Genomic DNA, 13,739 nt, shown 5'->3' on the forward strand with positions numbered 1-13,739 from the left:
TGGGATGCTTTTTGAAGAGTCAGTGTGGACTAGATGGGCTGAAGGCCCGGTTTCCAAACTGCAGGGATTCTGTGGTTCAATGATCCTATGACTCAAAATGTTAACTCTGCTTCCTCTCTACAGATGCTGACAGATCTAGAGTTTCTCCAGCAATTTCTGATTTTGTTTCTGATCTTCAGCAATTGCAGTTCTTTGCTTTATAAAAATAGGGCTGTTTCGCTAAAGTTGTAAGTACATTTTATGAGGTCACATCCGGAGTACTGTGTACAGTTTTAGTTTCCTTATCTGAGAAAGAATGTAAATACTTTAGATGCAATCCAGAGAAGTGTCATTTGACTGATATCTCACATGATCTTGTGAGGACATGTTAGACAGACTAGACCTATATTCATCAGAGTTTAGAGGAATGAAAAGTGATCTTATTGAAATATGTAATACCGTGAGACGACTTGACAGGGTGGATGCTGAAAGGATGTTTTCCCTTGAGACTAGAAAGTAGGGATATTATTTAACAATAATTAAGATCCTTTCAGGACAGAGATGATGAAGGCATTTTTTCTGTCAGATGATGGTGAGTCTTTGGAACTCTTCCCTAGTGATCTGCGAAGATGTGGGTCATTGAATATTTTTAAGGCAAAGTTATATTGATAGACAAGGCAGTCAAATGCTATTGGGAAATACATGAATGTGGAGTTGAGTACGCAATGAGATCTTAGTGGACCAAATGGCCTATTGCTACTAATTCATATGTACAAAGATAAATAGTCACTTTCTCATCAGAGAGAGATGACTGGTGGTGAGTTTGAACCTCAAGGTCGCCACACCTCAGATGAGGAGTGCGGTTGTGAAGAAGGGACCTTCATGGTAATGTCAGCCGGTACAGCAAACCAGTCATCCAGACAACTGAGCTAATCGATATAAGTAACACAGCTATTAACTTTAGGTGATAAAAATACTTGAAGGCTTTTCCATAGTCTACAAATCAAAATGTAGAGCTGGATGAACACAGCAGGCCAAGCAGCATCAGAGGAGCAGAAGGGTCTAGGCCTGAAACGTCAGCCTTCCTGCTCCTCTGATGCTGCTTGGCCTGTTGTGTTCATCCGGCTGTACACCTTGTTATCTCAGATTCTCCAGCATCTGCAGCTCCTACTATCTCTAAATCAAAATGTATTTTGGTTCACATCCAGATATTCATTGAACATTGTTTATAAATTAAATATTCTTTCTCTTGTCCTACTCCAGGTCTAAATTCACACTGTGTTTCGCCAATTTCTTCTTCGAATGTTTAATTATTTATTTCTATTATGATTTTAGAGATCATGTCAATGTTACAGCTCATTTAAGGATATAGAGTTAAAAGCATTTCTTTTTAGTTTTTGACAGGATGAGATTGTGATTGACACAGTCCAGCATTCATTTCCCATCCCTAGTTGCCTTGAACTGACTGGCTTGATCAGCACTTTCAAAGGTAATTAAGAATCAAACATATTGCTTTGGGTGTGGAGTTCTGTTTAAGCCAGACCAGATAAGGGTGCGAGATTTCCTTCCCTGAAGAATTTGAGGAATTTTCTTTCAATCCTCATAATTTTCATGGTCACTTTTCTGAAACTAGCTTTCAATTCCAGATTTTATCAACTAAATTTAAATTTCTTCGCTTCCCATAATGGGATTTGAACCTATGTCCTTAAAGCATCAGTTAGGCCTTTGAATAACATGCTCAAAGATGTTGCAACTACACCATCAGTGCATGCCATTGGTTTATGTTTCTTTGGTGGCTTGATATTGATGAATAATTAATATATCGATAGAATGTATCCTTTCATGTACATTTCATCAAAACTGTACCAATTGTAATGAGGTCAGACAGCTGGACTCATAGCATATGAGTTCCCTGATTGGGGCTGTTAATCTGGTTCATTCAGGGAGGCTTGGGTGGCCTATAAAAGAGGGTGAATGTCAGAGATACTGGCACTCTGGTGCCTGACTCTGAAGAGGCAGTACTAAAGTCAAGGACTGTTCATGTATAAATAAACAGTGACTTGGTGATACGAAACCAGCCTCTGTGGAGTTATTTTAGTGGTGACGAGAGTAAGACACAATCCTGAAGAAATCTGCTTGCAAAAGTCATCTTTGAGTTCGTTAAGCATTTCTTACATCATGCCTTTGTTTGGGAAGCTTAACTTGTTTGACCCTACCATCGAGGACTGAGCCTAGTATGTGGAAGGAATGCATTATTTTTTCTGGGCAAGCAACATTGTGGCAGATGAAAAGCAATGAGTAATTCTCCTGACAAACCTATGGAGCTGCAACTTTTTCTGTCATTAGGAGCCTAACTTTCCCTGAGGTACAAAATACTAAAACCTTTCAAGAATTGATGGACATGGTGAAGAAATATTATGACTCCAATCTTCCCCTAATTCTGAGATGTTTCACTTTTACTCAATAATTCGAGAACCAGGGGAATCTTTATCAGGGTCTTTGACAAGGATAAGACGAATGGCAGAAGCCTGTACTTTGGTTTAACCCTTAATAAGATGCTTAGAGACCATCTGGCACGTAGGATTAATAATGTAACCATGCAAAACACCTACTAGCTAAAGTTTAACTGGACTTCAAATAGATGCTTTATCATTGGAAAATGTGGCAAGTAGAGCATTTGAGTTGCAAGGCACTCCAACAGAAGTGGACACCCTTGCCAGTCTGAGACAAAAAAAGACTGCAGAGGCAGGAATCCAAGTTGGACAAACATGAGCCTGGAAGGCCAAGAAGGCCAGGCAGCATCTGGAGGAAAGGAGCAGTCAACGTTTTGGATATTATCTTTCTTCAGGACACTGAAGAATGGTAATACCTGAAACGTTGACTGCTCCTTTCCCCCAGATGCTGCCTGGCCTGCTGTGTTCTTTCAGCCTCCTGTTTGCCTACCTTGACAGCCAGTCTGACTGAGCTCAGGGAACACCACTTGAGTGTAGGCAATTGTATAGCCTCACTCAGGATATACCCTGATCAGTGGGACTGTAGATCGGCCCACAGCAAAACTCCAAAACAAAGCCAAATCTCAGCCAATTCCACAATTCTGCAAGGTCCACCCAGCGCCATTTGCCTTACAAGCAATAGTAGAGGCAGAAATCAGGAGGTTGGAAAGCAAAGGAATCATCAAACCAGCCCAATTCATGGAATGGGCAGCACTGGTCTTACTGATTTTGTGGAAATTTTAAACAAATAAACGGCTTTTCACAGCTGGATAAATACCAACATATACTCAAAGTTGGCGGGGGGGGCTGTCCTTTACGAAGCTAGGCTTGAGCCACACATACTTGCAATCGAGTTGAGACCAGGATTCCCAGAATAATGTTGCGATTAATACCCATAAGGGTTTGTACCAATGTATGAGACTGCCATTTGTGGTTTTGGCAGCCTGTTCAATTTTTCAGTGGATGATGGAGAACATTTTACAAGTTCTACCCCAAGTGACCATTTACATAAATGATGTCCTAATAACAGCGAAAACTAATATAGACACTTAGAGAGCTTGGACATAGTCCTAAGGCATTTTTCCAATGCAGGGAAGGGAAACATCTGTGTTCCAGGTACCCCAAGCGACTGACTCGGGCTACAGAGACAGCAAGACTAGGTTACACCCATTGCAAGATAAAAGGGGTGATCAAAGGTGCCCTGGCTCCCACATCTGTCAAGAAGCTTAGGTCTTTCCTTGTGCTGCTGAGCTATTATGGAAAGTTCACACATAACCTGGCCTCCATCCTGGCACCCTTGCATCAACTCTCAAAAAATGGTCAGCCTTGGAAATGGTTGCGTAGCCAAACCCAACTTTCAATGATATTGGCATACTATGATCCCAAGATATATCTGGGTATTGACATGTGATGCCTCCCCGTATGACATCAAGGTGGTATTAGTTTGTAGGCGACCCAATAGAGATGAACGCCCAATAGAATATGCATTCAGAACTTTGGCTAATGCAGAGTATTGATATGCCCAGATAGAAAAAGAAGAATTGGCAGTCATATTTGGAGACAGTAAGTTCCACCAATACCTTTATGGATGAAAATTTATGGTAATCATGGACCACAAATCCTGACTTGGTCTGCTTAATGAAAACAAGACAGCACCATCCATAGCTTTGGATCACATTCAGTGCTGGGCTCTAATACTAAGTGGTTATAAATACAAGTTAGAACACTGTTTGGAAGGCCGAGGCAGTGAACATAGATGCATTAAGTTGCCTTACATTAACAGATACACCACCAGTGGGACCTCCAATGGAAGAGTCTAATGACATTAAATTTTCTGGACATACTCCCAGTCACAACTGACAATGTTAGATTTTAAACACACAAAGATCCAGACCTTTCAAACCTTTACAGCTCCGTACCACCCATCAGCCAATATCCTGGCAGAAAGAACAGTCGAAACTTTGAAGGCAGGCTTAAAGACCTTGAAGGGGTTGAGGGTGAAACAGCATCAGGAACTCCAATGCTGGATTCAAGACTCTGGCAAGTGAGATGGAAAGTTTGATACAGGGGATAAAGTTTGGTGTAAGTTTCATGCAAACGGCCCTGCATGTGTAAGATGCATGGTTGATGCAGGTCAGGACGAGTGACACAAAAAGTTTGGGTATGTGCAACGGTCCTGAACAAGCAAGTGGACCATATGAAAGCTGTGAATTCACAAACTGTGTGGAAGCAAACATGCCCTGCCCCTCAGAACTGTCATAAAATGCTGCTGGAACCCATGGATTCACCATCTCCGTCAATTATTGCCAAGTCCTCAGAATCAGAGATAGACATGACCGATGTAGGTGCCCCAATGCCTTTGCTGCCAGAAGAAGAGTGAAATTCTACTGAGGCACTCCTGGTGCAATAGGCGAGCTCCTGTGCATTGCATGCCATCTGGGACAGAACGGTGGCTCAGTGGTTAGCACTGCTGCCTCACAGCACCAGGGAACCAGGTTTGATACCACCCTCAGGTGACTGTCTGTGTGGAGTTTGCACATTCTCCCAGTGTCTGTGTCGGTTTCCTCCGGGTGCTCCAGTTTCTTCCCACAGTCCAAAGACGTGCAGGCTAGGTGGGTTGGCCGTGCTAAATTACCCACAGCGTTGAGGGTAGGAAACGCAGGGATAGGGATAGGGATGGTGGATGGGATGCTCTTCGGAGGGTCAGTGTGGATTCAATAGGCTGAATGGCCTGCTTCCACACTGTAGGGATTCTATTCTATGTATCAGATGCTGAATTGGAGGAATCTGAGCCAGGGCTAAAACGCCCAAGGAGGCTGTGTCCTTGGACTCAGAGGAAAAGGGATGTAGTGATTGTTATAAGGTCAGCCAGTTTGACATCATTGAATATGAGTTTCCTTATTAGTAGGTGTTAATCTGGTCCAATCAGGGAGCTCTGGCTGACATATAAAAAGGGCTGAGTGTCAGAGGTATGAACATTGATTTTGAATGAGGCAGTACTAAAATCAAGGACTGTACATGTGTAAATAAAAGATGAATTGGTGATGGGATACCAGCCTCTGTGGATCATTTCCTGTACGCATCAATGACAAAGCAAACCTTAACTATGGATTTTCATTTCAGTGGGTCCGCCATTCACTCTGCATCTTGAGGGCTCCCTTGATTTGAATCTGGGCTCTGAACTAGTCCGTCTCTTTTCTTATTACCAATCCTTGTGCACATTAGAATGATGACTTGCCCACACTACACCAGTTGAATGCTGTGTATCCTAAAACAAGTGTCGAACTAAAAATACAATCATTTCTTATATGCTTTACATTTTACTTTTAATTTCACAAGTCATATTTCACATTGACTCTGACTTTTCATTTATCTATAGACTTCTGTTATTTATCCTTTACAAATATCAGTATTGTTTTGGAATCAATCCAATGCCTCATACTTGTGTACCTCTGACAGAAGTCAAAGCCCTGACCTTTCCATATCACACGTATTAATTACCATAGTGCACCAACTGGGACTCAACAGGTAGAACTTAGAATTTAACAATCTACTCCAAAATCACCAAGCAGTTTTGAAAGAATGTCAAAGTCCTTTTTTTGAATAAAGAGAAGGTCAGCATAATTACATTTTATTAAATCAATGATAAATATCAGAGTATTCTCGGTTCTGTCTCAGATATGGACTTTGTCAAGTAGCACACAACCAACTGTACAGCCCACACTGTCAATTAAAACTCAGAGATTGGACAAATATAAGTGACCTTGCATTTGCGCTTCACTGAGGCAGTTTTCAGACTGTTTTGTCTAGTACACAGTGTATTTCTTTAGCCATTTCAATCATGGGAGCAAAAGATTATTTGATTGTTGGTGAGTGGAGCTTAAAGTTTCTGTCTATGCTGAATAACGTTAATTAAATTGTAGAATAATATAGCACAGACAGAAGCTCATTAAATTTGCTCTGGCTCTTTGGAACATCTAACCAGTTAATTTTACTTTCTGGCTCTTGCTCACATCCAAGCACTATTTGTTCATCCTTAAGCATTTATCGAATTCTGCTTTGAAGGCTACTGTTAATTTATTTTCACTTCCCTATCAGGTCGTGTGTTTCAAATCCTAACCACTGTCAATTATATCAGTTGACCTCAGATCCCATGAAATCTCATGGCATCATGTCAAACATGGTCAAGTAAACCTCCTTAGCTTGCCACAGACACAGGCCATACGATGATGCAGTAATGCTCCATGTTGAACATCACTAGGAAGAGAAACTAAGGATGGCAAGTGTATTCTGGAGGGGTGACTTTCAATATCCACACAAGGACCAGCTTTGTAGCATGACCACTTCCCAAGCTGGCCAAGTTCTAAAGGACTAGATAATGATCTTGTGGCAGAGTAGCTGCTTGGAGAGTCTGCATGCATCAATCGGCGAGCAGACCCATTGACTGCTGGTTCTGGATGTCTTTGTCGTGCATCGGCCCAGAGATCTGTGCAGCAACAGGAAAGATTAAAGGGAATATAGCTGCTGTACTTGATCTGCAGCAGGAGATGAGGGAAAAAAGAATGAAGACAGAAAATCTACCTTTCTTTTATCCATTCAGGGGATGTGGGCTTCGCCAGCATTTGTAAACCATCCCCCCTTGCTCTTGAGAAGGTAGTGATGATCTGTCTTCTTAAAGTGTTACAGTCCAGTTGATGTTAGGAATGTTGTTGGGGAGGGTTCTCGAGAACTTTAACCCTGTCATACTGTATTGGAAATCAGGGTGTATCTCTCCACTATTTGGTGTCATATCTATCAGGAAGGATATGGTTATGATAAAAACAACAAATGCTGGAAATCACAGCGGGTCAGTCAGCATTCACGGAGAGAGAGCAAGCTAATGTTTTGAGACTAGATGACCCTTCATCAGAGCTGAAGTGAAGTGTGGAGGCGACAGCATTTATGCTTTGGTTTGGGGGAGTGGGGGTTGTGGGCATAATAAGTGTAGTGTGCTGGTTGAGAAAAGATTTTGATAGTTCAGATAAAGTGATTGGAATGGGAAATTGACGGCTTTGGAAGCAAGTTTTAGCAAATATGTTGCTAAACACCAGCAGAGACTTGGAGAACAATGAAGATGTAAACGTTGAAAGAGACAATTGGAATCCTTGTCGTAGGGAAGAGCAAAACTTCTTCAGGGTAGGCATTCCTTGAAGAAATGTGGCAATCGATTAAACAAATTGTAGGAGCAAATTACTGCAGATGCTGGAATCTGTACTGAAAACAACAAATGCTGGAAATCACAGAGGGTCAGACAGCAATGGTTATGGTTGTTGGAAGTCACATCATCTCAGGTCCAGGATAGCAGGGTAGCTCCCTCAGCCTGACACCTTCTGTTGCTTCTTCAGTAAGCATATCTTCATCATAAGGTCAGAAGTTGAGATGTTTGCTGCTGAAAGCACAATATTCTTCACCATTTATAGCTTCTCAGAAGCTGAAGCCATCTGTGCCCATGGGAATTAAGACCTGTCCAATATCTAATCTTGGTTTGATGAGTGATAAGTAATATTCATACTGTGCGACTGCTATGCCTGACTATCTCTTACAAGAACGAATCTGACCATCACCCTTTGACATTCAATAGTATGATCAGCACAGAGTCAGAAACTATTAATATCCTGGGGTTTACCATTGACCAGAAACTGAACTGGACAAGCCATATGGATACAATAGCTCACCTCATGACTTCCCAAAGACTGTCCTCCATCGACAAGGCACAAGTCATGAGTGTGATGGAATACTCCCCAGTTGTCTTGTTGAGTCCAGCTCCAACCACACTTGACACCATCCAGGGCAAACTAGCACATGTGATTGGCACGTCATCCATGAACATTCACTTCCTCCATCTCTGCCAGGCAGTAGCCACAGTGTGCAACATCGACAAATTGCACTGCAGAAATCCACAAGGCTTCAACAACATGTTTCAATCCCATGGCCACTGCCACCTCGAAGGACAAGAGCAAAAGATACATGTGAACTCTATCACATACAATTTTCCCTAAAACCCACGCACCATCCTGACTTGGAAATATATTGCTATTCCTTCACTGTTGCTGGGCCAAAATCCTGGAATTCCCCCCCTAAGGGCATTATGGGTCTACCCACAGCACACGACCTACAGTGGTTCAAGAAGGCAGCTCATCACCACCTTCTCAAGGACAATGAAGGATGAGCAATAAATGCTGGCCTAGCCAGCATTACCCATGTCATGTAAGTGAATTAATAAAGAATAATCACTAATCAATAATTTCCTTTCTCTGTAAAAGTATTGAAATATTTTGGGTACTCATGTACCACAACCTGAACTGTGATGATAAAAACATAAGGGCATTAGGGTGCATTTGACATGGTATGCAGTGTAAAGTGGATGCAGTGAGAAAACAAACTGTCTTACACCTTCCCTTTCCTGAGAAATCAGCAAATGGAAGCCCTTGCATAAGTCTGTGTCTTTGCAGACTATCCATATTCTGTCATCTTGGCCTTTTATAACTTATGCTGCTCACCTGCAAATTCCATGGTGACTGTGACTCTGAAAGTGTTCACCAGGGCCATACTGCAAAGGAATCTCTTCACATTGGAGCAACTCACATGGTTGAAATACTTCTAGAAGTTATCCCAGTTTCACAATGAGCTGAACAAAAAAAAAAGATCTGTGAACAGTGGAAATCAGAAACAAAAACAGATGTTGCTGAAAATACTCAAGAATTGAAGAAGGGTCACTGGGCCTGAAACATTAATTCTGCTTTCTCTCCACAGCCTATGTTCCAGCAATTTTTGTTTTTGTTGGCAATCTGCTGCTTTGTATCAGCCACCATGCCCATTGAATTGTTATTCGTCTTTGAGTAAGTCTTCCCTTCAATATTACTGTTGAGCACATTTCCACCATCCTTTCATGATGTGCACCGGACCACAGCAAATTTCACTTTGGAAAAAAAAATCTTTTCTGTTTCTTTTGAAGGAACACACTTTAAAGTTTTGGAGATTTTTTTCAGGGGTCTGGTGTCAGAAAGTGAAAATATGAAGGGTGCTTCAGAAGGGTCTGAAGAAAGGTCCCAACCCAAAATGTCAGCTTCCCTGTTCCTCTGATACTGCCTGGTCTGCTGTGTTCCTCCAGCTTCACACTGTGTTGTATCAAGGAAAAAGGAACAATGGTTGAAAACTAATGAGATATGGATGCTGAGATGGATTCATGGAGTAATGAGAGAGCACTGGGTCAGGAACTAGCAAAGAAGATGCGAGTCAGCAAAGATTATGTGGGTGTAGGATTGAAAATGTAGGATCATCTTCTGGCTTGAATAGAGAGAGGGGATTCCAGGAAGAGGTACAAAAAGAGAGGTCTCAGGCCAGATGGAAGGGTGCATTGGTGAGGACTTAAGGCTGGATTTTTGCTGTGTTTGGCTTCAGAACTTTGAACAGTCATATTGAATGTTAGCTCTGTACTTCTCTTCACAGATGCTGTCAGACCTGCTGAGTTTCTCCACAAGATTGTAGCTTTGCTTTCAGATCACCAGCATCTGCAGCATTTAGCTTTTATTTAACTTTTTCTTCTTTATAACCATCCCAGCACTAATGGCAGAGATTTGACTCCTTTAAATGTAATGGGCAGAAATTTGTGCAACAAGAGAAAGGGACAAACATGGGCTTGAACAAATATATCTTTCCTATGAACTCCATCCCATTTATGTTTAGTTTGATTATGGGCTACTCATGCTCACTAGCAGTTAAAATAGAATGGTCAAGGGAAAATATAGCAAAATAAAGTTAGAAGATGCAATTTCCCCTAATAGTCTCCATTTAAACTGATTTATAGTTTTCCATTAATGTGTTTTTAAGAGGGAAAGAATTTTCCCTAAATTGTTATTTTTCATTTTTTGAAATTATGCTATTGATAAAAAAAAGGTCCCCTTTCCTCCTGCTCTGTTGTGGGTTAAATCCAGTGAACATAGTTTATTCCTTTTTCTCCCAAGTCACAAACCTATTATTATGACAAGGAAAATACCATTTGGAAATTAGTGTAAGTCTGTGACTTTTTAAACTTTCTTCAAAGATCCAGGCATTGCTGGTTGAGCCAGCATTCGTTCGCTATCCTTAATTGCACTGGGAACGGTGATGAGATGTTTCTGTGAACTGCTACCCTTGTAACAGGGCTACATCTGCAGTGCTGTTAGGGAGGGAGTTCCAGGAATTTAACGCAGTGACATTGAAGGAACAGCAATATATTTCCAAGATGATGATTGACTTGGAGCAGAACTTGAAGATGGCTGTGTTCCCAGAAGTCTGCTGTTATTGTTCTTCGAGATGCCTATGGGTTTGCTGGCAAATTTTCTTGTTGAATTGCTGCAGTGTATCTTGTGGATAGTACACACTACTGCTGCTGTGTGTCAGTGGGTGAAGGGAATGAGTCTTGGAGTTGGGGGATGGGTTGCCAGTCAAGTCGGCCATTTTGACCTGGATGGTGCCAAACTCTCGAGTGTTGTTGGTGTTGTACCCATCCAGGCCAGGGGAGAGTATGTCATCATACTCTTGATTTGTGGCTTGTAGATGTTGGACAGTCTTTGGGGAGTCAGGAGGTGAGTTACTTGCTACAGGACTCCTTGCCTCTGAGGTGATCTTGTAGCCACTGTATTTATATGACAAGTCCAGTTCTCTTTCTGATGTGAAGGTGCCAGTGGGGTGCTGTGGTGGACAAGGTCAAAAATCACACGACACCTGGTTATAGGCCAACAGTTTATTTGAAGATACAAGCTTTTGGAGGCTTGATCCTTCTTCAGGTGTCAGTTCTCTTTCTGGTCAATGATAACCCCTACAATGTTGAAACTTGGAGGATTCAGTGATGACAATGCCTTTAAGGTCAAGGGGCAGTGATTAGATTGTCTCTTATTGGAGATGTTCATAGCCTGGCATTGTGTGGTGTGAATATTACTTGTCACCTGTCAGACTAAGCCTGGATATTGCCCTGGATGTTGCATTTGGACACGGGTTGCTCAGTCTCTGAAAAATTGTGAACGATACTGAATATTTTGCTATTGTCAGCAAACATGATGTTTGGACATGTAAGGGTGACATGGTGGCTCAGTGGTTAATACGACTGCCTCAGTGCCCCAGGAATCTGGGTTTGATTCCAGCTTTGGGTGACTGTCTGTGTGAAGTTTGCACATTCTTCCTGTTTTTGTGTGAGTTTCCCCTGGGTGCTCAATTTCGTCCCACAGTCCAGCTTACGTAGATTGGCCATGTTAAATTGCCCTGTGCAGACTGGTTGGGTTAGTTATGGGCAATGTCAGATTACGGGGATACAGCAGGGGGCTGTGTCTGTGTTGGGTACCCTTTGCAGGGTCAGGTGCAGCCTCAATGGGCTGAATGGCCTCTGTCTGCACAGATGGGATTCTATGATGTTTAAAGATTCAGATTCTGTCAGAAGGAAATGGGATAGAAGTCTCCCAAGTCAGTGTTTTAAGAATCCTGTATCAAATTATTTTGTTATTAACACATTGATGAGCTTATATTTCATCCCCTCACAACCCCAGCCACCATTCACCTCTTCAAAATATATATTGAGAAAAAAACTTTTTTTCTCTCCAGGAAAACATCAAAGCATATTTCTCAGTTGGAATTGGGAATTTAAATCCAGGAATTTAACAAATGAACTACCATCAACTAATATGGCCAAGCTTCCAACCATATAGAAGGGCTCTTCTGGTGCATTGCTAGTGTCCCTACCTTTGAGCAAGAAGGCACAGTTTCAAGGTATGGGTCATAACACTTCAGAACAGGTTGATTAAAATACATCCAAATTTTTAGGCTCTAAAAGCAATGAGAGATTATTCTCAGCAATGCACTGAGATTCAGATCAAAGCCAACAGCACAGATTGAATCGCCCTGTCTCCTCATCTTATCTCATGCTTATGGAAGAGCTACCCTGAAGGTATAAACAGCTAATTGTCTCTCTCTAATGAAGAAGTTGACTGTTCTTCCATACTATATTCAAAACACACTTCTCCTCCACTGCCTACTGTGGGTATTAATATGATATTTGAAGATCTGGCAGAATTGACATCACTGTATGTCATCGGATGTTTAACATCATTCAGATATTTCAGATTTCCAGCATCCTTTTGATTTTGTTTTTTAGTACCATCCTTTCTGACTCAGGTGCTGAGATTTTAGCACTGAAGGATGGGGAAGAGATCACACAAGTGGTTATTTCAGAAGATTTCTGAAGAAGGGTCTAGGCCCGAAACGTCAGCTTTCCTGCTCCTCTGATGCTGCTTGGCCTGCTGTGTTCATCCAGCTCTACACCTTGTTATCTCAGAGTGTAAATGCTGTTCGATCTTTTGTAACAGAGATGGTGAGAATGGAAGCATCAAACCTACAGCATTTTACAGTGTGTCACCTTAAGCTCCAATTTCATTTTGAAATCCTGTCCAGCGTACAATAAATCACAGTAGCCTACAGCATGGTTCTGGTAACCAGATTAGTGTGAAAATGAAGCGACAAATAACTAAACCTAATTTGAACATGATGAAGTGTGTTTATTGTCATGTAATTATTTTACTGTGGCCTCGTTTCACTGGGGACACAAGTTATTGAGCAGCATGCCAGGCTAATGCAGCAAGCTACAGTTACCATATAGCAAGAAGACATCGCAAAGATGGTGCAACTTGGATTTTTCATCTTGACAGTATTTTCACCCCTTGCCCTCACTGCAGCCTATGTGGAATTAATACTGGAAGACTTCACTGCCAAAATGCAAACTGACCATTTTGATTTTTTTTAACCTGGTAAGTGAACAGTCACCATTATAACACTTCCTCAGCTCTAGGTTAAAAAAAAACCTGGAGTGTAACATTTTAATAGAGACAAAGAGGAAGTGGACTGTGAATCCATTGGGATTCCATGCATCATTTATTGCTCTGTGTGTGATATAGAGGGTAGGAAATAGGAAATGAAGCCACAGAAATTGCAATCACAACACTGGCTCTTCTATGCAAACAGGATTTACAGAGCACACTTATATCTGTTGTTAGCTGTAATGCAGTTTAAGAATGTTGCCAAATCTACATAGGTATCAATACTTGATATATGGTTTCCTGACAGAGAATTGAAAAGCTAAAATGGCTTTACTGATTCCCACCAATTGAAAAGCTCTGTAAACTCCCCATGGGTCACTGCATTTTTCTGGAATATTAATTTGATCATGTAATCTGTAAACAGATGCAGTTGAGGTCTGCAGTT

This window comes from Rhincodon typus, chromosome 17, assembly GCF_021869965.1.
Source record: "Rhincodon typus isolate 14 chromosome 17, sRhiTyp1.1, whole genome shotgun sequence".
Lineage (NCBI taxonomy): Eukaryota > Metazoa > Chordata > Chondrichthyes > Orectolobiformes > Rhincodontidae > Rhincodon > Rhincodon typus.